Genomic DNA, 25,053 nt, shown 5'->3' on the forward strand with positions numbered 1-25,053 from the left:
TCAACCCTTATTTCTTGATGTTAAATGCCTGAATATACTTACGGTATAGCAAATGCATGCAGTGCCTGCAGAGGCCAGAAGAGGGAATCAGATCCCTTGGAACCAGAGTTACATGAGGGTGTGAGCTGCCATGTAGGTGCTGAGACTGGAACCCAGGCCTTCTGTAGAGGCAGTAAACATTCAACCTCTGAGCCATCTCTCCAGCCACCCCCTGCATTTATTTTTGAGATAAATTCTCATCATATTGCCTAAGCTGGCTTCTACTTCTTAGGCTTACAAGAGTCTCCTGTCTTAGTCCCCAGAGTACCAACACCTCTGCATCCAGCTTGTGAGAAAACGGGATTAATTTTTCCTATCAAACGTGGCTAGCTACCAAGGATCAATATTAAATAAATTTCCCTACTTCCTATAACTTTTATGTAGAGGAATTAGAATCTCTTCATCTCCCCTACCTTGTAAAACTTTGTCTACCCGCCCCACTGCCTTCTGCATTCCCAAAAGTTGGTGGCCCGGAGCCCCTTGCCTTCGACGTCAGCCACCTGGGAGCAGACTGTGAGGCTGAACCACAGCCAAAGAGAACAGACAACCTCCCTTTGCTATAGGGGTAAAAGACAGGGGCCGTCATGGCCACGTCTGCTGCTTGCTATCCTGGTTTGGGTGGTGGCGGCACAACTTTTAGTAAAGAAGGAATCGCCTTGGGCTCTGTAGTGAAGAGCACTGACTGCGGCCGGGCAGTGGGGGACGCACACATCTTTAGTCCCAACACTCTGGAAGAGAGACAGGCAGATCTCTGTGAGTTCGAGGCCAGCCTGGTCTACAAGAGCTAGTTCTGGACAGGCTCCAAAAAACCAAAAATAAATAAAATAAAGAGCACTGACTGCTCTTTCAGAGGACCTAGGTTTGATTCCACAGGTAGCTCACGCCTGCCTGTCAGTCTGGTCCCAGAGGAGCCATGTCCTCTTCTAGCCTCTGCAGGTACTGTAGTCATGTGGTATACAGCCATACACGCAGGCAAAACAACCATAAACATAAAATAAATAAAATGAAAAAAAGGAAGAAATTCCCTTGCGGGGTCACTTTCATTTTGTGTGTGTTTCTTTTTTAATACCGAGAATATTTCTTTCCAAACAGCTCCACGGGCGTTTTGGGTTGTCTGTGGTTAGTTTCTTTGGTTTTCGTGTTTATTTTTACTCTTTGGGGGCCCTCCACTCAGCTCCCAAGAAAACACGTGGAGATTTATTTATAAATGCCCAGCCTTAGCCTGGCTTGTTTCTAGCCAGCTTTTCTTAAATTATCCCATCTACCTTTCGCTTCTGGGCCTCTACCTTTCTCTATTCTCTATTCTTTTCTTTCTCTTTTTTCCATGGTTGACTGTGTGGCTGTGTGGGTGACTGTGTGGCTGTGTGGGTGACTGTGTGGCTGGGTGGGTGACTGTGTGGCTGTGTGGGTGACTGTGTGGCTGTGTGGGTAACTGTGTGGCTGTGTGGGTGACTGTATGGCTGTGTGGGTGACTGTGTGGCTGTGTGGCTGTGTGGGTGACTGTGTGGCTGTGTGGGTGACTGTGTGGCTGTGTGACTGTGTGGCTGGGTGGGTGACTGTGTGACTGTGTGGCTGGGTGGGTAACTGTGTGGCTGTGTGGGTGACTGTGTGGCTGTGTGGGTGACTGTGTGGCTGTGTGGGTGACTGTGTGGCTGTGTGGGTGGCTGTGTGGCTGTGTGACTGTGTGGCTGGGTGGGTGACTGTGTGGCTGTGTTGCTGTGTGGGTGACTGTGTGGCTGGGTGGGTGGCTGTGTGGGTGACTGTGTGGCTGTGTGGGTGACTGTGTGGCTGTGTGGGTGACTGTGTGGCTGTGTGGGTGACTGTGTGGCTGTGTGGGTGACTGTGTGGCTGTGTGGGTGGCTGTGTGGCTGTGTGACTGTGTGGCTGGGTGGGTGACTGTGTGGCTGTGTTGCTGTGTGGGTGACTGTGTGGCTGTGTGAATGGCTGTGTGGATGTGTGGATGGCTGTGTGGATGTGTGGATGGCTGTGTGGATGTGTGGATGGCTGTGTGGATGTGTGGATGTGTGGGTGACTGTGTGGCTGTGTTGCTGTGTGGGTGACTGTGTGGCTGTGTGGATGGCTGTGTGGATGTGTGGATGGCTGTGTGGATGTGTGGATGGCTGTGTGGATGTGTGGATGTGTGGGTGACTGTGTGGCTGTGTTGCTGTGTGGGTGACTGTGTGGCTGTGTGGATGGCTGTGTGGATGTGTGGATGGCTGTGTGGATGTGTGGATGTGTGGATGTGTGGATGTGTGGATGTGTGGATGTGTGGCTGTGTGGATGGCTGTGTGGATGTGTGGATATGTGGATGTGTGGATGTGTGGATGGCTGTGTGGATATGTGGATGTGTGGATGGCTGTGTGGATGTGTGGATGGCTGTGTGGATATGTGGCTGTGTGGATGGCTGTGTGGATGTGTGGATATGTGGATGTGTGGATGTGTGGATGGCTGTGTGGATGTGTGGATATGTGGATGTGTGGATGTGTGGATGGCTGTGTGGATATGTGGATGTGTGGATGGCTGTGTGGATGTGTGGATGGCTGTGTGGATATGTGGATGTGTGGATGGCTGTGTGGATGTGTGGATGTGTGGATGGCTGTGTGGATGTGTGGATATGTGGATGTGTGGATGTGTGGATGGCTGTGTGGATGTGTGGATATGTGGATGTGTGGATGGCTGTGTGGATATGTGGATGTGTGGATGTGTGGATGGCTGTGTGGATGTGTGGATATGTGGATGTGTGGATGTGTGGATATGTGGATGTGTGGATGTGTGGATATGTGGATGTGTGGATGGCTGTGTGGATATGTGGATGTGTGGATGGCTGTGTGGATGTGTGGATATGTGGATGTGTGGATGTGTGGATGGCTGTGTGGATGTGTGGATATGTGGATGTGTGGATGTGTGGATGTGTGGATGGCTGTGTGGATATGTGGATGTGTGGATGGCTGTGTGGATATGTGGATGTGTGGATGGCTGTGTGGATGTGTGGATATGTGGATGTGTGGATGTGTGGATGGCTGTGTGGATGTGTGGATATGTGGATGTGTGGATGGCTGTGTGGATATGTGGATGTGTGGATGGCTGTGTGGATGTGTGGATGTGTGGCTGTGTGGATATGTGGATGTGTGGATGGCTGTGTGGATATGTGGATGTGTGGATGTGTGGATGGCTGTGTGGATGTGTGGATGGCTGTGTGGATGGCTGTGTGACTGTGTGGCTGTGTGACTGTGTGGCTGTGTGACTGTGTGGCTGTGTGACTGTATGGATGGCTGCGTGGATGGCTGTGTGGGTGTGTGGCTGTGTAGCTGGATGGCTGTGTGGCTGTGTGGGTGACTGTGTGGGTGACTGTGTGGCTGGGTGGGTGACTGTGTGGCTGGGTGGGTGACTGTGTGGCTGGGTGGGTGACTGTGTGGCTGTGTGGGTGACTGTGTGGCTGGGTGGGTGACTGTGTGGCTGTGTAGCTGGGTGGCTGTGTGGGTGACTGTGTGGCTGTGTGGGTAACTGTGTGGCTGGGTGGGTGACTGTGTGGCTGTGTGGCTGTGTGGGTGGCTGTGTGGGTGACTGTGTGGCTGGGTGGGTGACTGTGTGGCTGGGTGGGTGGCTGTGTGGGTGACTGTGTGGCTGTGTGGGTGACTGTGTGGCTGGGTGGGTGACTGTGTGGCTGTGTGGGTGACTGTGTGGCTGGGTGGGTGACTGTTGGCTGGGTGGGTGACTGTGTGGCTGGGTGGGTGATGTGTGCTGGGTGGGTGACTGTGTGACTGTGTAGCTGGGTGACTGTGTGGCTGACCCCTGGTGTCTTCTCTTCTCCTTTTCTCACTCCTCTCTCACTCCCCCAGCCTAGATTTCTCCTATTTATTCTCTCTGCTGACAGCCCCCACCTGTCCCTCTCTACGGCTTTGCTCTTGGCTGTTGAACTCTTTATTAGACCAATCAGGAGTTTAGACAGGCAGAGCAACACAGCTTCACAGAGTTAAACAAATACAACACAAAAGAATGCAACACATCTTTGCATCCTTAAACAAATGTTCCACAGCAAAAACGAATGTAACACATCTTCAACTGATCTCCACAACAGTTGTCTGTCCTGGCTGCACCCTCGGCTCTGGCTGCTCTAATGTTAACGTCTTTCCTCTTCCTGCCCAGGCGACCTGTACAGCAAGAGGAGGCAGCTGCCTCCCCAGCCACGGCTGTGGGAGGGGTGGTGCTAGAATGGGATTCACTCTGCTGGGCCAGCACACCCTGAACACAGCTCTGGGACGGGAATGAGGATGGCCCGCACCTCCCCATAACCAGGCCTCTCAGCTCACCTCGTCATCCACCTGTTCCCAAGCGCTTGGTGAAAGGATTATAAAAGGTGAATGGGTATGCCACCAAGCAAACACACCATGCCCAACAGAGTTAGTGCAAGAGGCTTTGGGGGGGGGTGTATGTAAAAGAGTGGAGTAAAAGGCCGTGTCAGAGTGAGGATGTGAGAGAGGCAGACAGACAGACAGAGAGAACATGGAAGAGAAGAGAAAGAAGAGAAGCAAAAATGGAGCAGGAGGCAGGAGTGAGCTGTGCCTGGCGGGCACACTGAAGGGGCGCACAAGTGGCGTAGCTGACGGTGGAAACTAACCGTGGCACTACCAGCAAGGCTCATAAGAACATTCCTCCGTGGTGCCCAGCAGATTAATGTCTTTATGCCCACCCCCACCCCAACCACTTCCTGTTCGCTCTCCTTAGGCTCCCTCTTGCTGCAAATGCCCATATGGCTAAGGTCTCGCCGCCCACCATAAAGCCCCGAGCCATGCCAGTCACTGCCAGACCTCCTTCCTGCCCGCTTTCCTCAGGGATGGAGGACACTAATCCTAATTCTGCTCTGGGAGCATCGTCCTCAGGAACCGCCTGCTCATGCAGGTGCAGGGAGGAACCAGAATATTCCAAGAGGGACATGTGGCTCTGAGAATATCCGGACAATGACCCCATGAAATTGGCATTTCCCCAGGAATATCGTGCTGAGAGAAGTAGACCCGGGGCCTTGGTGCCAGGCTGGGGTGGGGGGTTGGGTCCATTTCACACAGTGCTGACAGCCGGTCAGCCCACCTTGCTGCAGAGACCGGAGCCCAGACAATGAAGGGTCAGCGCTGGGCAGAACCACACCTGGACCAGGCCGCTTTGGCTCTGCACACCTCTAGATCTCTGATTAAACCTGAACTTCATGTCAGGACCCTGAAGATGGACTTATAGGGGGTCACTTTGTTTGTTCTTCCCAATGTGGCCATGCTGACTAAGTCTCCTTTATCTGTTTCTCGCTGTAACTCATCTGTTTAGCTGGCATACCGCACACAGGCTGCTGAGCCAGGCTCTGACTCTCACGGCTTCAGAAGTACTAAGTTCCAGGCCTCTTCTCCAGAATCCCTTTCCTTCACTCAACCCAACATCACCCTACCATGACCCTCACTGATCTGGGTTTTCCTCTGGTCCTCCATGCCACCTCCATCCTTCAAGTTAGCCAGGGCCACACCATGCTGTGAAGCTCTCCCACTGGCTCGCTTCCGGGAATCTTGCTCTCTCACCTCCCACTCTCACGGCTGACTGCACACAAGCCCCAGGTTAGCAGGAATCCATGGCAGCCTGGCAGCAAGCATGCACGATGCCCACCATCCACACACTATGCCCACCATCCACACACGATGCCCACCAACCTCACACTATGCCCACCAACCTCGCACGATGCCCACCAACCTCACACTATGCCCACCAACCTCGCACGATGCCCACCAACCACTCACTATACCCACTAACCTCACACTATGCCCACCAACCACTCACTATGCCCACCAACCACTCACTATGCCCACCATCCACTCACTATGCCCACCAACCTCGCACTATGCTCACCAACCTCGCACTATGCCCACCATCCACTCACTATGCCCACCATCCACACACTATGCCCACCATCCACTCACTATGCCCACCAACCTCACACTATGCCCACCAACCTCGCACTATGCCCACTAACCTCGCACTATGCCCACTAACCTCGCACTATGCCCACCAACCTCACACTATGCCCACCAACCTCACACTATGCCCACCAACCTCACACTATGCCCACCAACCACTCACTATGCCCACCAACCACTCACTATGCCCACCAACCTCGCACTATGCCCACCAACCTCGCACTATGCCCACCAACCTCACACTATGCCCACTAACCTCGCACTATGCCCACTAACCTCGCACTATGCCCACTAACCTCGCACTATGCCCACTAACCTCGCACTATGCCCACCAACCTCACACTATGCCCACCAACCTCACACTATGCCCACCAACCATGCACTATGCCCACCAACCACGGAGCACAGAGCCTTCCCCTCCCTCACTCTGCCATGTAAACCTGATCTCACCTCGGACGCCCTAATATGCTGCTGTCTGTCTGTCCACCCACAGCATTAAGTAACTCTTTTAGTAAGTCTCTTATTTTAAAAAGGGGGGCATTCTGTCTCAGCGTCCCCTCTGAGCCCTGTATTAGTTATGTTTCTGCTGCTGTGACAAACAGCATAGCCAAGGCATCTTATGTTTTGGTTCCGGGTGTTTGGGTCCACGGCAGTGGATAAGCAAGGCAGCAACCGCAGGCATGGTGACTGGAGCAGCCACCGAGCGCTCACACCTTGAACTACAAGCACAAAGCTAGGAGAGCAAACTGGAAATTGTGAGGCTTTAACTCAAAAGGCTCTCAAAAGCTCCTTCAACAAGACTACACCCCCGAATCACTCCAAACAGCACCACCAGCTAGGGACCAGGCGTTCAAATAATTCTGTTGGGGGACATCACATCCAAACACCAGAGCCCCAAACCTGCAATCTTTCCAGTCGCTAGCTCAAATTCCACCTGCCATCTCAGCACCTACAAATGCTGACCCCAGCACATTCCTCCCGGGTTCCACTGCCGCCCCAGGCTTAGGTGACACCTTATCAGGTCCTCCTGGCTCTCACCTCCACCACCATTCCCCCTGGTACCTGTACTAGCAAGCTGGCCAGGGAAGGAATTCAAGAGAAAAAAAAATCACGTCACCAGCCTCATGTAACTTCACATTGAATGTGGTTTTAAATCCCAATCCAGGACGGCACTCCCTCCCCACTGAGGCTCTACTGCTGCCCCTGTGCCTGCTTGGCAGTGCCCGTCCTTCTAGACGTCAGACTTCCTTTCCCCAGGGCTTAGCCTTGCTCCAAGGCTTTTCCCCAGGTTTTTCCCTGTGGTTCAGGCTCAGACTGACCCTTGCCTCACCCTCCACACTCCCCCTGGGCTAATCGCATCCCCTCAGGTGGCTTTCCGTCGGCCTGCCCAGGCCAGAGCCCAGGCCCCTTGGGCTTCTTCACCTCATTTGGCTGTCTTCCAGGAATTTCAAACTCAACAGTTCCAAAATAAACTTCTCCAGTCTTCATTCTTCCACCCTTGAAATCTGCTCTGCAGGCTGGCAAGGTCTCTTGGTAAAGGCGCCTGCTGCCAAGTCTGACAACCCGAGTTCGATTCCTGGGAACCACATGATGGAAGGGGAGGACTTACTCCTGAAAGGTGGCCTGTGAGTGTGCAAAAGTGTGTACTCGCCAACACATGTGAATTAAATAAACAAATACATAAATAGTGTCCTAGTCAGCTTTAACTGCCAACACAGCCTAGATCCACCGGAAGAGGGAGTTCGAGTTGAGAGACTGACTGTTCAGACGAGACTGGCCTGTGAACTCTGTAGAGGACTGTTACATTGTTAATCCATGTAGGAGGACCTGGACGAAACAAGGCAATCAGATACAGGGCAATCATGAGCCTGCGAGTCACCAAGCAGTATCCCCCATGGTTTCTGTTGTACTTCCTCAGCTGTGAGTAAATTCCTTGCTTAAAGATGGACGAGCAAGCGGGCCTACTTTCAGGTTCCTTCCTGAGTTCCTGCCCTGATAACCCTCAGTGAGGTAAGCCAAATAAGTCCTGTCTTCCCTAAACTCCTGCAGCCAGGGTGATTCTCACAACAAGGGAGGGAAACTAGAATAGAGACTCCTCCGCCCACTAGGACACACACACTCCATCTCCACACACTAGGACACACACACTCCATCTCCACACACTAGGACACACACTCCTCTCCACACACTAGGACACACACACTCCATCTCCACACACTAGGACACACACACTCCTCCGCACACTAGGACACACACACTCCTCCACACACTAGGACACACACTCCTTCTCCACACACTAGGACACACACACTCCTTCTCCACACACTAGGACACACACACTCCTCCACACACTAGGACACACACACTCCATCTCCACACACTAGGACACACACACTCCTCCACACACTAGGACACACACACTCCATCTCCACACACTAGGACACACACACTCCTCCGCACACTAGGACACACACACTCCATCTCCACACACTAGGACACACACACTCCATCTCCACACACTAGGACACACACACTCCTTCTCCACACACTAGGACACACACACTCCTTCTCCACACACTAGGACACACACACTCCTTCTCCACACACTAGGACACACACACTCCATCTCCACACACTAGGACACACACACTCCATCTCCACACACTAGGACACACACACTCCTTCTCCACACACTAGGACACACACTCCTTCTCCACACACTAGGACACACACACTCCTTCTCCACACACTAGGACACACACACTCCTCCACACACTAGGACACACACACTCCATCTCCACACACTAGGACACACACACTCCTCCGCACACTAGGACACACACTCCTTCTCCACACACTAGGACACACACTCCTTCTCCACACACTAGGACACACACTCCTTCTCCACACACTAGGACACACACACTCCTCTCCACACACTAGGACACACACTCCTTCTCCACACACTAGGACACACACACTCCTTCTCCACACACTAGGACACACACACTCCTCTCCACACACTAGGACACACACACTCCTCCGCACACTAGGACACACACACTCCTTCTCCACACACTAGGACACACACTCCTTCTCCACACACTAGGACACACACTCCTCTCCACACACTAGGACACACACACTCCTTCTCCACACACTAGGACACACACTCCTTCTCCACACACTAGGACACACACTCCTTCTCCACACACTAGGACACACACACTCCTCTCCACACACTAGGACACACACACTCCCTCTCCACACACTAGGACACACACACTCCTCTCCACACACTAGGACACACACACTCCCTCTCCACACACTAGGACACACACACTCCATCTCCACACACTAGGACACACACTCCTCCGCACACTAGGACACACACACTCCTTCTCCACACACTAGGACACACACTCCTTCTCCACACACTAGGACACACACACTCCTCTCCACACACTAGGACACACACACTCCTCTCCACACACTAGGACACACACTCCTCTCCACACACTAGGACACACACACTCCTCTCCACACACTAGGACACACACTCCTCCACACACTAGGACACACACACTCCATCTCCACACACTAGGACACACACACTCCTTCTCCACACACTAGGACACACACTCCTTCTCCACACACTAGGACACACACACTCCTCTCCACACACTAGGACACACACTCCTCTCCACACACTAGGACACACACACTCCCTCTCCACACACTAGGACACACACACTCCCTCTCCACACACTAGGACACACACTCCTTCTCCACACACTAGGACACACACACTCCTCCACACACTAGGACACACACTCCTCTCCACACACTAGGACACACACACTCCCTCTCCACACACTAGGACACACACACTCCCTCTCCACACACTAGGACACACACACTCCCTCTCCACACACTAGGACACACACACTCCTCCACACACTAGGACACACACACTCCTCCACACACTAGGACACACACACTCCCTCTCCACCCACCCAACCCCCACAACAGCAACTCAAGCCCCTAGGAGCGGGGACATCAGACATTAGTCAAGCCAGACCTGGGAATCATTCTGCATCCCCTTGTTTCTCCCCAGTTCTATTCACTAGTCTCCTGACTCGGGCTCCACAGGACCTTTCCCACCCACCCCACTCTTCCACCTTCTCTGCCCCTACCAAGCTGCAGCAACCGGCCACAGCTGCCAGACTCCTTGTGCCACCTCAGCCCCTCTTCAAACCGTGTCCACACAGGCCCCTGAAATGTGTGTGTGTGTGTGTGTGCGCACGCGCGCGTGTGTGTGTGCGCATGCACTCATGCATGTACACATAGGAGGTCAGAGGTCAACATCAGGTATATTCTTCAATCTGTTCCTGTCCTTTATAGACTGGGTATCCTGGAACTCTCTGTGCCGTCAAGGACAGCTGTCAACTCCTGATGCTACTTCAGCGCTCGGAGTGAGTGTGCGTCTTCATACCTGCTTTTATGTGATGCTGGGATGGAACCCAGGGCTTCCCTCACTCCAGGCAGCACTCTCCTAGCAGAGCCACGTCCCCACCTCTACAGCTGATTTCTGAGACAGGGTCCGGCATTGGCCCGGAGTCCATTAATAAGCCAGGCCAGCTGGTCACATCCCAGAAAGTTCCTGTTTCCACTTCCACTGGGATTACAAACTCAGGCTGCCGTGCCAGCTCTTACTAGCCTTGTTTTGTTTTAACATGGGTCCTGGGGATCAAGCTCAGGGCCCTGTGCTTGCATGCCAAGCACCTAAGCAAATCAACTGACTCCCTAGCCCATGTGAATTTTCTAAAGCAGCGAACAGTAATGTGTTTAGCACTCCAAAGGGTCACCATTGATTGGTAAAATCTAAACCCTCTTCTAAATAGGGTCCACAAACCTTGCCCCACCAGCTCCTCCTCTCCAACCACTACACCTAGAGCTTCCTTCCTACAGTGAACTGGCTCAAGTTAGCAGAGCGCTCATTCATGGGCTTGAAGCCCGGGATTCCATTTCCAGAAGCACACAAAGCTGGTGCGCGGTGTACCTCTGTAATCTCAGCTCTTGGGAGGTGGAGACAAGAGGTTCAGGCTCTCTTCAGCTACACAGGGAGTCCAAGGACAGTCTTAGTTACCTGAGAGCCTGTCTCAAAAAAAAACAGAAGTAGGAGACAGACCTGCAGTAGAGGGAGGGCCAGCCTGTGTGACAAAAGACCAGAGCATGGGGCTGGGGAAATGCCTCTGTGGGTAAAGCGCTGACTGCAAGCACAAGGGTCTGCATTCAGATGCCCGGAACCCATGCCTGCTGGGACGGGTCTGTAATCCCAACAGGAGGCAGAGACAAGACGATCCTTGAGGCTCACTGGCTGGCCAGTCTAGCAAAATGGGTAAGCTGCAGGTTCAACAAGAGACCGTATCTCAGAAAGAAAGGTGGCTGGGCATAGAGCTGAACGCCTTTAATCCAGCACTGGGAGACAGAGGCAGGTGAAGCTGTGAGTTCCAGGCCAGCCTGGTCTAGATGACGACTTCCAGGCCAGCCAGAATTCCACAGTGAGACTCTGTCTCAAAAAGAAGAGAGGCGGACATGTAGTGAGTAGATGAACTGGTGAGCTGTCCAGCAGATGAAGGTCACTTGTCACCAAGTCTGACGACCTGAGTTCTCTCTCTAGGATTCACACGGTTGGAGAGAGAGAATCCAACCTCCACACACAAAAATAACTGTCCACAAAAACCCTACACAGACCAATAACCACTTTAAGCTGTTTGCCAAGGAGATCACTTTGTCAACAATTTTTTTTCATCCACTTGTTTTGGAGTTGATTTAAAAGAATCTCTGCATTCCATTTAGTTTGGGGACCCACAAGTTTTAAATTTCTAATTTCTAAAACTACTGCATATTTGACCGATTAATTCTAGGAGCTGACAATGAAGAACCAGAAGAAAGAACCTGAGGGTTCAGGTATGATATGGAAGTTTCTAGAACAGCAGGCACTCCAGAGGTATCTTTATCTCCTACAGCGTCCTCATGCTTTGGGAAGCACCATAACAAAAATCATCTCAATAGTGTCTAGTCTAAAACTTTTTCAAAAAAGAAGCTGGGCGGTGGCAGCACATGCCTTAGCTCCAGCACTCAAGAGGCAGAGGCAGGGGGCTCTCTGAGACTCAGCAAGTCTGGGCTCTCTGAGACTCAGCAAGTCTGGTCTACAGAGTGAGTTCCCAGGACAGCCAGAACTACAAGAGAGAGCCTGTGTCAAAAATGAAAACAACAAAAGAAAAAAAATGTAGAGGCGAGTCTTCAAGAAGGCCAGTGGCGGTCTGGAGGCAACTCAGTTGTGGAGAGTGAGCCCAGCGTATGTAACATTCTGGGCTCCTCCCTAGCACTGTGTGGACCATGGATGAGGTGCACCTTTGTTAGCTCAGCACTGAGAAGGTGGAGACAGGAGGATCAGAAGTTCACAGTTGGGACTGGAGAGAGGACTCAGTGGTTAGGAGAACTGGGTTGCTCTTCCAGAAGACTTGGCTTCAGTTCCCAGGACCCACATGGTGACTCAGATCCCTTGAAGATTGATGCCCCATTTTGACCTTTTCTGGCTCATCTAACAGGTGCTGCTCAGAAGTAATTGGAGCCAGGATGGAGGTTTAGCTCGGTGAGAGAGAAACTGCCCCTCACATACAAGGTCCTACATTCAATTCTTAGCATAGGGAACTAAAAAATTAAGAAAGAAAAAATAAAATCAATAAAAAATAGTGGGGCTCAGGGCTGAGGAGATGGCTCAGCAGGTAAAGTATTTGCCTTGCAAGTGAAAGGACTTGCGTTCAATCCCATGGTAGGAAGCCTGGCCTGGTATATTCCTGAAACCCCAGTCTCAGTAGAATGCAGAGCTAAAAGGATTCTGGAAAGTTACAGACCAGTTAGCCTGACCTACAGGGCAAAGTTCAGATGAATGACAGACCCTGTGGTCTGTCCTGTGACCTCCAAATGCGTGTGTGCATGCGTACACATACGTATACATACATATACATGCATATATGCATACACACACACACACACATACACACACCTCTCTCCTGTGCTGTAGGGATTAGCTCAGTGGTAGAGTAGTTGCCTAGCATACACAAGGTCCTGGGTTCAGTCCTCAGCAGCTCAGGGAGTGGGGTTCTAGTATTCTGTCTTCCTGCAGACAGACAGCTCACAGAATTCCATGCCAACAGCTCTGGTTGTTATGACAGTGTCTCTGGATTCAAAGTCTCCAAAGGATGACCCCCACATTCAGAAATGAAATGAGCAGGGCGGGGGAGAGCTCTAGTCACAGAATCCAGAGAGACTCACCACGACTGAACGGTACAGCACAAACTCCCAGCCTTCAAACTTCTCCCGGAGCCTTAAGCCACCACCCCCAAGGCAGGAACCTTGAAGAACTTCAAGGCCAGAATGGAGTGAAGATCTTGCCAGGTGGTGGTAGTACACACCTTTAATCCCGGCACTGGGGAGGCAGAGACTGGCGGGCAAGTGAGCTCAAGGCCAGCCTGGTCTACAGAGCTAGTTCCAGGACAGGGTCCTAAGCTACAGAGAAACCCTATCTTAGGGGATTAAAAAAAAGATCTTTTTCCTTCCGTGTGTGTGTGTGTGTGTGTGTGTGTGTGTGTGTGTGTGTGTGTGCGTGTGTATACATAAGTGTGCACTATCTGCTTGTGTTGTAGGTGCTTTGCACACATGTGCACATGCATGTTGAGGTTGAAGCTCACGTCATAAATCACCCAGTCTAGCCTAGAGCTCGCTGATACGGGTAATCTCACGTGCTGGCCCACTTTCTCCAGGGATCCTGTCTCCTTCCCATGCTGGAATTTCAGGCAGGCTGCTGTGCCCACTGGGCATTTATTTGGGTTCTGGGAACCCAAACTCTAGTCCTTACCCCTGTAAGGCAACCCATGAGCCATCATCCTAGCCTAGGAATTAAAAATTCTGAGGCTCCACCCGTAGTACCAAATCAAACAGACAAAACACAAAGAACAGACAACATCTCTATTTCCACCATCTACCAAGAACTTTCCAGATTCCATATAAGGTTCCAATTCCCATTTTCCTACCTTTAGTGTCTAGGTCCTATTTTCCAAAGCTATCTAGTAACTTACACCCACAATTTTTCTACAGAGAATCCTGGAAAAACACGGCCTCAGGCACAGTAAAACCTTGCTGGATCTCAGATAAGAGCAGTTATTTTTGCCAGGCAGCGGTGGTGCACGCCTTTAATCCCTGCACTTGGGAGGCAGAGGCAGGTGGATCTCTGTGTGTTCAAGGACAGCCTGGTCTAAGAGTGAGTTCAAGGACAGCCAAGGCTACTCAGAGAAACCAAGTCTCCTAAAACAAAGACAAACAAACAAAAAGAGCAGTCACTGTTCCCAGGTGGAACTGGAAAGGAAGAGGAGAAGCTGGGATGCCACACGGGCGGCGGAATGTGTGCCTCGCCGTGCACAAGACCCTCGTCCAACTCCTAACACACACAGTAAAGGCTCTGGAGTGGGCAGAATCAAGAGAGCACCTACAGGGGACTGTACCTCAGTTTCTTCCCACTTATGTCACAGACTTAAGACTCCACTTAAAGGGCTGGAGAGATGGCTCAGAGGTTAAGAGCATTGCCTCATCTTCCAAAGGTCCTGAGTTCAATTCCCAGCAACCACATGGTGGCTCACAACCATCTGTAATGAGGTCTGGTGCCCTCTTCTGGCCTGTAGGCATACACGCAGACAGAATATTGTATACATAATTCTAAAAAGAAGCCTCCAGGGCCATCGAGATGCCTTAGTAAGGTGCTCGCCACACAAGCCTGACAGCCTGCGTTTGATCCTGAAAACCCAAGTAAAAGTGGAAGGGAAGAACAAACTGCACAAAGTGGACCTCTGACCTTCACACGTGTGCTGTATACACACAATAATAAACAAAGCGAGCCCGGCGGTGGTGGCGCGTGCCTTTAATCCCAGCACTCGGGAGGCAGAGGCAGGCGGATCTCTGTGAGTTCGAGACCAGCCTGGTCTACAAGAGCTAGTTCCAGGACAGGCTCCAAAACCACAGAGAAACCCTGTCTCGAAAAAACCAAAAAAAAAAAATAATAATAATAAACAAAGCAGCAAGGGCTGGAGAGATGGCTCAGCAGTTAGGAGCACTTGCCTCTCTTACAGAGGACCCAAGTTTGGTTCCCAGCCCCCATGTGGGGCAGCGAACAATCGTTTGTCACCCTAGCTCCAGGGATCAATCCCATCCATGTCCTCTTTTGACTTCCAAAGATATAAGCACACATGGGCGCTCATGTGCACACATGCACACACATACCACACAAATAAAAATAAATCTAAAAAATGCATAAATATACATATATACACACAACATACAAGTAAAAATAAATCTAAAATACATATATATGCACATATAAACATATGCACACAACATATAAATAAAAATCTAAAATACATATATACACACACATATGGAAGCACACATACATACATACATACATACACACACATACATCACAGCTTCAGCCCATGGCTTATTGGCTTGTTGCTTTGGGGGTTGTTGCAAAGCGGTGCATCATGGAGGGAGCACCTGATAGCAGAAGCTATTTACCTCTTGGTGGATGAGAAAGAAAGTCAAGAAGACACAGCATCTCCACACTCCCTGGGAGGACCCAGAGAGTCCCACCAACTCCCAGCATCTTCACAGGCTGCTGATGGTGTGCGACTCTTGGCCAGCATTCCATCAAATCCCAGATTCACGCCCCTCCCACAGAGAGTATCTTAAATGCTGCCTCCCGGACTCAGACTCACAGAGTCCTGACCGTGGGGGTGGTTGACCAACCTTTTCACAGCTGCATTGATGCTGGCGTTCAGAGAAGGGACCTCCTCTAGACCACAGCACTAAGAAAGTTCCTGAGCCACTGTAGAGTTCTTGAGCATACAAGAAGCCCCGGGTTCCATCCGTTCCATCCTTAGCACTGCGCAGTAGAACACGCAGACTCCAGGCAGGAACATCATAAGTTCAAGGTCATTCTCCTTACATAAGTTCCAGGTCAGCCTGGGCTACAAAGGACCAAGTCTAACACACGAGGAGTTCACCTGCGTCTAACCTTGGCTCAAGTCCCTGTTCTTCCCAATATTCAGGACCTCCTTTCCTGGTTCCCTAATCCTTACAACTTCATCACCACTTTAATGTGTTCTCAGACTTGACATCCAAGAATATTGCTCTTTTAAAGCAATTGGCACAGCTAACCCAAGTCCTTCCTCTATGATAAGCTTTGATCATTCAATATCCCCCAAATTGAAGAAAAGTGATTAGGAAATCAAGGCGGAGCAAGGGGTTCTCTGTCTACAAGGGCTGAAGGCAAATCAAAGAATAATCTGTCCACTGGAGACTCCAGGCCCGCTCCCCAGAAGAACAGCCTTTAAACGTCAAAGTTCCAAGGTTCTAGTATTCACTTGGAAATGAACGCGGTGGGAGGAAGGACGCCGCTGTGGGTGTGGCGCACTCTGAGGCTCCAGGTCAGAGCCAAGCACCTGGAGTCAAGACGCCCAGGCCAGGAAAATCCTTCCAGCCACCGTGCTTCTAGAAGCCACCTTTAATGCTAGTCACACTCCGAAAGGCATTTGGAAGACCGGATCAAAAAGTAATTCACAACCAACCAAGTCCCTTCCAAACTTCAAGAATCCAAGCCCCAGGTCACCCAAAGAACAAGTTCCTACCTTTAAGAAAGAAGTTTGGGCAACATTTTATCGCTCTGAAAGGAACTGAGGAAGTGGACCAACTCCGGCGGGAGGCCCAAAAAGGCAGGAAGTGGTCATTTGTGGGAAAAGGGAAGGACAAGCAGCAAAGGAAAGAGAAACTGGGGCGCCTCCCCCATGCCCTCAGCACCCCCAGATCTCGCTGGGAGGCCCTCCGGCTTTCCCAGGGGACACCTTCCCAAGCCAAGCGGGGCGCGGCCCGGGGCGTTGTCTTTCTTCAGGGGACGTGTCCCTCCCTCCCTCCCTCCCAACGTGGAACAAGGAGGCCCGCGATCGCGCGGGGAGAGCATCCACTTCCCTATCCCAGAGCGCACTCCGTGCCTAGGGTCCCTGCGGGGCGCAGCATCCTTACCTGGGGAACCCGTCCCACCGCTGCTCCGGCCGCACGCACAACCAGACTCGCCGCTCTCACGCGCGCCCCGCCCCGTCCTGGGGCCGGACCCCAGCTGTACCCAGTCGATTTGTCATTGAGCAGCCGTGAGCTCGCGTCCCCACCCCCCGGAGCGCGTTCCCGCTGTCCGCCGGTCAACCCTGGCCTCTCCAGAGCCGGCCCTCCCTTCCGCTCCCCGAGGCCACGCCTACCGACCAATCCGAAGCGGTACCTCCAAACTTTCGCCAATGAGGAAGCGTCTTGAGTGTAAGGGCGTGGTGCTGAGGGACGGCCCCGCCCACCCCTCCTTCCTTTCGCCTCCTCCGAGGGACTGGCGCACGTGACCGCTGCTGCAGTGGCGGAGCTTGGGAACTTGTCTGGGGACGCCGGGCGTGGGCGGGTGCACTCCCGGGGAAGCCAAAGTGAGGCCAGAGTAGTAGAAAAAAAAAAAAAAAAAACAAGGACAGAGCTGATAGAAGGCAGTGGGGAGGACGAGATGGCTAAGTGTGGCCTGCGTCCTGGTGTGGAAGCGGACAAGCAGTTTTGGAGACCCTTGGCCTGAAGCTGGAAACTCCAGGTGGCGCCGCCTCTAGTTTAGCCTCTGTCATGCAAGTAGTAAAGGAATTAAAGCTGTTAACTTGACAAGACTACAAACAAGCTGCCCTCCTATCACCCTCTTAAACCCAGGAGCTTGTAATTTTCTATCTAATAGGATTTCGACTAGGGTCGATTTTCCTTAGCTGAACACTAGCCACCTCCCACCGCCCCATACAAACTCCACGGAGCATTTCACTGTATGGCAATTAATAAATAATTCAATGCTTGTCTCTAATCTTTAAGGAGGGGAACAGTGATAACAGTAACCCGCACTATGTAATTACTCTTGTTGATAATTCTAAATTAGGATACATGTATATTATATCTGAGGCTTTGTGCTTTGTTTAAATGGTTCCATGCCAACAAGTAACAGACCCAGTCCTCCCACTGACAGCACGGGAAGAAGCGGAGTCTTGGGGCAAACCAGATGGCTCCAAGAGAATAAAACACCTGCAGAGACGCCAGCTAGCCTCAACCTAAGTTGGAACCCTGGGGTCCACATAATGGGAAGGGAAAACTAACTCCAAGATGCCCTCTGACCTTTTCTGTCTCTGTGTGTCTCTGTCTCTTTTGTACAGATAGATAGATAGATAGATAGATAGATAGATAGATAGATAGATAGATAGATAGATGGATGGATGGATAGATTTAAATTTAAAAGATTGCTTTAAAAGAAAGATACAAAAAAACAGCTGGTGCCCTAGGGGAGAGGAACTAGGAAGCTGCTTTTTAAAAAAGATTTATTTCATGTGCATGGTGTTTTACCTGCATTGCATGTATGTATACCATGTGGGTGCCCGGTGCCTGCGTAGGGCAGAAGAGGGTATGGATCCTTTGGACTGCAGTTGCAGGTGGTTGTGAGCCATCGCGTGGGTGCTGGGAACGGAACCTAGGGTCATCAGCAAAAGCACCAAGGGCTCCTAGCCCCAGTCATCTCTCCAGACCCGACAGGAGGCATCTTAAAACAGCAGGCAGAGATCATGGCCTGAGAGTCACACTGAAGCCTGCTCTCCAGCAGGAAGTGTTGGCTAAAGGAGAAAGCCTCCATGTAACCAGCAGACGTTGTATTAGAGTCACTAAACCTCTGGCCCTGCATCTGTTCCCCAGCTAGCCAATCGGAGCAGCACCTCTGAGCCGTAGGTACACAGGGCTGAGTAAGGTTACACATGGAGTTGGCAACACAAACACAAATGTGGGCTTAAACAGTGAGGGCCAACAAAAGCTACCTCGGATCCCCCCCCGCCCCCCCCCCCCCCCGCATGTATGGAATTCTTCCCTAGCGGGCCCCTTTGATCAGACGCTAGCTCAATTCTACCCACAAGAGAAAGTAGTTCAGGAAACAGAGTCAGGAGCTGGGTCACGGACAGGCCAGAATTCCCTTGTGCTCTGTCCCGTGTCCCACCCGACCCCCTCCCATGCAGCCTCACAGGCCCTGACCCACCTTTCCTGGAGTGTGTTCCCGTCCCTTACAAACAGGATGCGTGGGTTATGTGAAAGGCTGACTCACGCTCCCCGCCTAGAACGCAGTGGGACCCCATCAGCAGAGTCATGTTCGAGGTCTAGACATGCAAGCCCCCACCCCCACCCCAGAGTGACAGGCAGGAAGAAGCAGAACTCGGGTGCAGGGGCTCTCAGAGAGGACGTGTGTCCTGCTACGGAAAGGGTACTGTGGTATCTCATCGTGGGTCTCAGGTGGGCCTTTGTCCTCCATGCCGCTTCTTCAGGAACTCTGACTCTTGGCAGAAGCCAGGGTCTCAGCAGCAAGAATACATGACGCCCAGGCAGACCTGTACTGTTCCTCCGATCTACTGATGGTGAGCAGATTATGCACACTCCCTCCTCCAGATGCATTTCCTGCGCACTGGGAGCATCGTCTGTGCTGTTTGATAAACGTTCTCCTCTCATCAGGACAGTACCTAGCACTGAACTTCTTGGCCATCTGTGGTTGGCTGGGGCTGACTCATGAATACTGAGCAAAAATGGCACACCTGTCACTTCTAGAACCAAAGCTGAGTGTCAGTTGGTATAGCGCCACCTCTAGGGCAGGACCAGGAATAGCTCCCTCCAGGGTGGAGGAAGGGAACTGACCCAGTGGTAAGGGCTCTTCCCTCTGGCAACCCCATCCCTGGGGCCTTCCCTGCTGGGAAATGGTAATCAGCGAGTTCACACACACACACACACACACACACACACACACACGTGTCTTCTCTAACAGGACTGTAGTAGTGATGGGTACAGGACCTTTGGGCCACCACTTTCTTCCCAGCCAAGCGTACTGGCACTGTTGATCCTCCAGTTCTGGTTCTGACCAAGGCTTCCTTCTTTCCTGGGAACTCAGCTCTCTGCCTTGCCCAAAGTCCGAGGAGGTAGCTGCATGCAATGCTTGCAAGGGCCCTTTCTGAAGTCCCCACTCCTGAGTGTGGTACCTAGAAGTCGAACTTCCTCACGACTCAACAGTTCAAGTAGGGGAGGCGTGACTGAGGGAACAAGAATACATTCTGGTGGAGGAGGGCTTGGAATGATCTAGAACAAGACTGGGTAGGTCTGCTGTTTCTCCTGTTGAAGGGTGGTTTACCTACTGTGACTTTGGAGCCCCAGAGACCTGGTTTGCAGTGGCAGCTCTCGGGCCTGGTGGCGGCGGGAAGAGTGACATTCTGCCTTACAAGCAGGGAGACCTAAGTCCAACCCTCTGAACCTGTGTTTTGTTTTTAAAGCTTGGTGTGGTGGCACACATTTGTGATTCCTGTGCTGGGGACAGAGACAGGAAATCCACGGGGCTCCCTACCCAATCATCCTAGTCTAGTAGGTAAGTTCTAGTTGTTGGTGCCTCAACAACAAGGTGAACTGGGGCGAGAGAGGCAGCTCAGTTAAGAGCACACTCTGTTCTTGCAGAGGACCTGGTTCCGTTCCCAGCACCCATATGGTGATTAACAGCTGCCTGTAACTCCACTTCTAGGGGACCCGATGTCCTCTTCTGACTATTCAGGATCCTGTGCACACATGGTGCACATATATACATTGAAATACACACACATTTGTTGGCAGAGGTTTCTGTCCCGCAGCCATTCAGTCCCAAAGAAACACACAGAGGTCTACATTAATTATTAACTGGTTGGCCTATTAGCTCGGGCTTCTTATTAACTCTTTTTTTTTTTTTTTGGTTTTTCAAGACAGGGTTTCTCTGTAGCTTTGGTGCCCATCCCGGAACTAGCTCTTGTAGACCAGGCTGGCCTCGAACTCCCAGAGATCCGCCTATCTCTGCCTCCCGAGTGCTGGGATTAAAGGCGTGCGCCACCACCGCCCAGCTTCTTATTAACTCTTATATCTTACATTAGCCCATAATTCTTGTCTGTGTTAGCCACGTGGCTTGGTACCTTTTATCAGTGAGGTGTTCTCATCACTGAGGTACCCTCTGTGTCTGGGTGACTGCAGACTGAGCCTTTTCTCTTCCCAGAATTCTCCTGTTCTGGTCACACTGCTTATACTTCCTGCCTGGCTACTGGCCAATCAGCATTTTATTCAAACAGTACAAGTGACAGGGTACAAGACCATTGTCCCACAACACTCCCCCCCCCTTTTTTTCAAAACAAGAACTCTGAATCTAGTCTCCTTTGTTTAGCTTTTTTCTTGACCATTATCCATAACAACTTGTAACCAACACTCTAAACAAAGACAAACATCTATAATCCATTTTGGGGAATGTGGGTGTAGTTTTCTAGGCTACGTCCTGCTGATTGGGGGCACTGATAATCTTATGAGGACCTAAAGAAAATTTAGAATAATGATCAAGTCCTGACTGGGATATCCTATGAGGCTTGAATATCTCAGCCAGCAGTCTTGAGGCTGTTCTGGATGCAGAACTCAGACATCTGGGCCATCCGCTCCTATCGGAGATTTCTCAGGTGGTCGTCCCTGACCAAACCTGAGTTTTCTTAATCCAGAATGAATCTCTAGCCTCTCATTTCCTGTGGAAACAAAAGCAAAACCTTTCTCCAAAGTAACATATCTTTTGGCTTATATTTTAAAGTCAAGGCATTTTCAAAATATATGTGTTGGATTAATCCAGCAGCATTTGTAATCAGATGTCTTTTGGCAGCTGTTGTTCCTTCCTCAGCCATCAAACAATTCAAAGACAACACGATAACAAACAGTATCTAGATTCTCTGTGTATTTCCATCATTACATGGCTTTATTTTAAACTCTATTTTATTTTTATTTTTTGGTGTTTTGAAATAGGATTTCTCTATGTATATTTGGCTGTCCTGGAACTCACAGAGATCCGCCTGCCTCTGCCTCCCAAGTGCTGGGTTTAAAGATGTGTGCCACCACACACAACTTTTTATAAAGGATTTTATCCTTTTTCTTTTCTCTCCCAAGCCTACATATATTTTTTAAACACACTGTAAACCATTTAAAGGTTTTTTTTTTGGTCTGAATCTATCTTTACTGTGTATCTTTTTTTTCTGACTACATGAATCTTTAATTTGCTAAGCAATATGGCTAGGATTAAAGCCATGACTTTGATGACTGAATTCACCCCATTCCTTAGCTTGCTGAGATTCTAGCTTCTGACAAAGGTACTGGCCAAAGGCATGTTCATTGCCACAATTCTATGGAGTTTTAAGGTCCATGCCGCCACCACCAAGAAGTATGCTGTCAGTTATCCATCAACACCATTTAAGTGTTATGGGGGGGGGGGGCTCTTAAAAGAGCTGCAAGGTTTTTGAGTTAGGAGGCCTCTCTTAAATGAGACACACTTGCTTCTAGCAAAGAGAGCCCACCTGAGAAAATGCTGCTACCGAGAAGCCATGCTTAACTCTGTTCCTTTGTTTCTAGAATTACTTCCCAAGCTCTCTCAGGTTTTATGTGGATGTAGTTGTCCGCGTTGGCACCATTTGTTGACAGAGGTTTCTGTCCTGCCTGGTTCTGCAGCCAAGCAAGGGTGGCGCAGTTGCAGCCACATGGCCGAGAGACGCTAGCAGCAGTGAACAGCACTTAGGTACTGCAAAAATATGCTTTGTTTAACAAACTAAGAGCAGTTATTAAGGCGATCAAACAATTCTGAGAGTCGGGGACCAGGAAAAAGAGAAAACCCAAAGTTTTCTGTCAGTGTGAGTTGCAGACTGTGTGCACCGTGGGGATTGCAGGCAGCAGCGTGTGGGTCACGAGCCGGGAAGCACTGAGCAGCAGCGTGCTGTAGGGCCATGGGAGGGAGAGTCGGTGCCCAGTGTGCCACGTGGCTGGTGAATCGATCCCAAAAAAAGGTGAACTGGGCCCCACATTGGGACACACACACAGATTATGGACTAGAGGGGAACCCTTGAAATTGAAGGACGTTGGCCCTCCCCTTTCGGATCCAGGCTGGTTCCTTCTAAAGGGAAAAAAACAAGCCTGTGGGTAGAACACCCCCCATCCTTTCTTTGTTTTCCAGTTTCCAGGGAAACACCAGGTCCATGGTGCTTTCCTTCCTGGCTCCCCCACCCACCTTCCAGAAATCCCCCATCTGCTGCCAACTTTTGACACAAAGAGACAGTTTAGAGCTACTGCCCCTGTGGTCACCTGGGCCACAGGCCCTCCCTCCCCTGAGTCAGCACGTGACTCCTGGGGACACGGGAGGAGTAAGGGAGACCCAGGGCAGTCGTTCAGAGGAGGGCTCATTGGCCACCCATGTTAAGGATGCTTTTGGCATTGAGGCCCCTTGACCAGGCTGGGTTCCCCTCAGCATGGCATTAACTGAGCATGTGGAACCCACATACAATGCCCATGCTTGTGAGGTATGGGCAGGAGGGTCAGAAGTTCAAGACCTCAGCCAGAGGGGAAAGTGGAGGCACCTAGAGATAGGATCTGGCACCTGACGGGCATCTAGGAGGCAGGTCTTTCTCTCCTTGGCCTTGTTGGGCAATAAACCCAGACAGGGAGTCACACCCACCCTCCTGCAGCCCGGGAGGGGAACGGGAAGAGCTCACTACCTGAGGGCCCTCCTCCATCTTTGCTGAGTTCAAAGGCTCCTCACACCAGACTTACCTGCACCCAAGGTGGGAATGGGGGATTTGGGGATGAGGGCGGGAACTGGACTGGGGGTGGAGGTGAGCTCAGCAGAAGGGTGCCTGTGTTGCTCTCCTTGGGCCCAGAGTTCTATCGAGAGCAAGTACCAGAGGGAGAGAGACTCAAGGGAATTGGATTCCCACTGTGGGATCCAGAACTGGAGACACACAAGGCAACCCCAAGAACAAGCCATACTTCCCACCTTACATTCCAGGAAGGGAGGGCTGCAGTGACAGGGCCAGGACACAGACAGTGACTCATTCTGAGTCAGGGCTAACATCTCCCAGCCCTTCTACCCTCCCTGCCCTGCCAAGGAGCCAGTGTGCAGGGTGCCACCCCTTTCTCAGCGCCTCCCTCAGTCCCTGATAACACCGAGTCCCTTAGCCTCACCTGGTCCCTCATCCTAAGGTTCAGTACATGATGGCTGGACCCTGGACCCACTGATACCCTCCACTGTGGCCGCTCCTCATCCTGTCCTTCTGTTGCTCCTGGCTGTCATTCCTGTCCTAGTGCAGGTAAAGTTCCTGTCCAGGCAGCAATGGAGACATTACGAAGGGTCACCCGTGCCGCTCTTTGGCTAAGAATTGAAACAATGGACCCGAAGGAGCTGGAATTTCCACAGGAGTCTACTGGTGGGAGAACAAAAAGACCCTACCTGGCACCAATCACGGGGATCTTGTCTCCGAGGAGGAGATTTCACAGTTGTGACAATCAGTCAGCCCATCCCGTAGGCAAGAGTGGAGCCGAGGCAATGGTGGGTCAGTCAGTGATGGACAGGCCCACACCTGGGCCAGGACTGCTTGGCTATGCACATTCCTGCCTCTCCATTCAGGCCTGGGCTGTGTGGAGGGCGGGAGGCTGGGGGTTTGGGTGGGGCTGCAAGGCCCAGGCTCTGACCCAAACAACTCCAGTAACAGAAATGGACTCTCCAAGAGGCCTCTCTGCATCCTCTCTTAACCCCCAGCCCTGCTTGCTCCAAGAAGACTGTCTAACCACTGTCTTCCTGTGCCTGACAGGAGCTGAGCCACACCATGACATTCAGAAGAGGAGATTTCACAGGCTTGGGTGCATGTGGTCCTCCTGGAAGTGATAAGCAGGCAGCAGGAGACTTCTGGGAGAGTGGGGATGAGGCTCACCTACTCGAGTCTGAGAACTGAAGGGAGCAGGGGAAGGCAGGCCAAGGCTGGGTTCTGAGACACACACAGACCAAGTCAGGGAGCCAGGGTGACTGGGCCACAGCAGCTGACCTCAGAGGGGCTGAGCA

At 51.4% G+C, this 25,053-nt stretch overlaps 1 protein-coding gene across 2 annotated transcripts in view; it reads right to left on the reverse strand.

Annotated features, from left to right (window-relative positions):
* Ralb (RAS like proto-oncogene B) overlaps nt 1–17,363 on the reverse strand; it is a 43,834-nt gene extending 26,471 nt beyond the window's left edge. Inside the window, exon 1 of one of the 2 annotated variants that reach the window (XM_075987718.1) lies at nt 17,130–17,363. The gene's annotated coding sequence lies outside the window, so the exon portion shown is untranslated. Of the gene's footprint in view, nt 1–16,738; nt 16,832–17,129 lie in introns of those variants that run through there. The other variant, XM_075987719.1, reaches the window with a different exon arrangement.
* Between the last annotated feature and the right edge of the window lie 7,690 nt (nt 17,364–25,053).

The sequence above is a fragment of the Microtus pennsylvanicus genome, chromosome 10, assembly GCF_037038515.1.
Source record: "Microtus pennsylvanicus isolate mMicPen1 chromosome 10, mMicPen1.hap1, whole genome shotgun sequence".
Lineage (NCBI taxonomy): Eukaryota > Metazoa > Chordata > Mammalia > Rodentia > Cricetidae > Microtus > Microtus pennsylvanicus.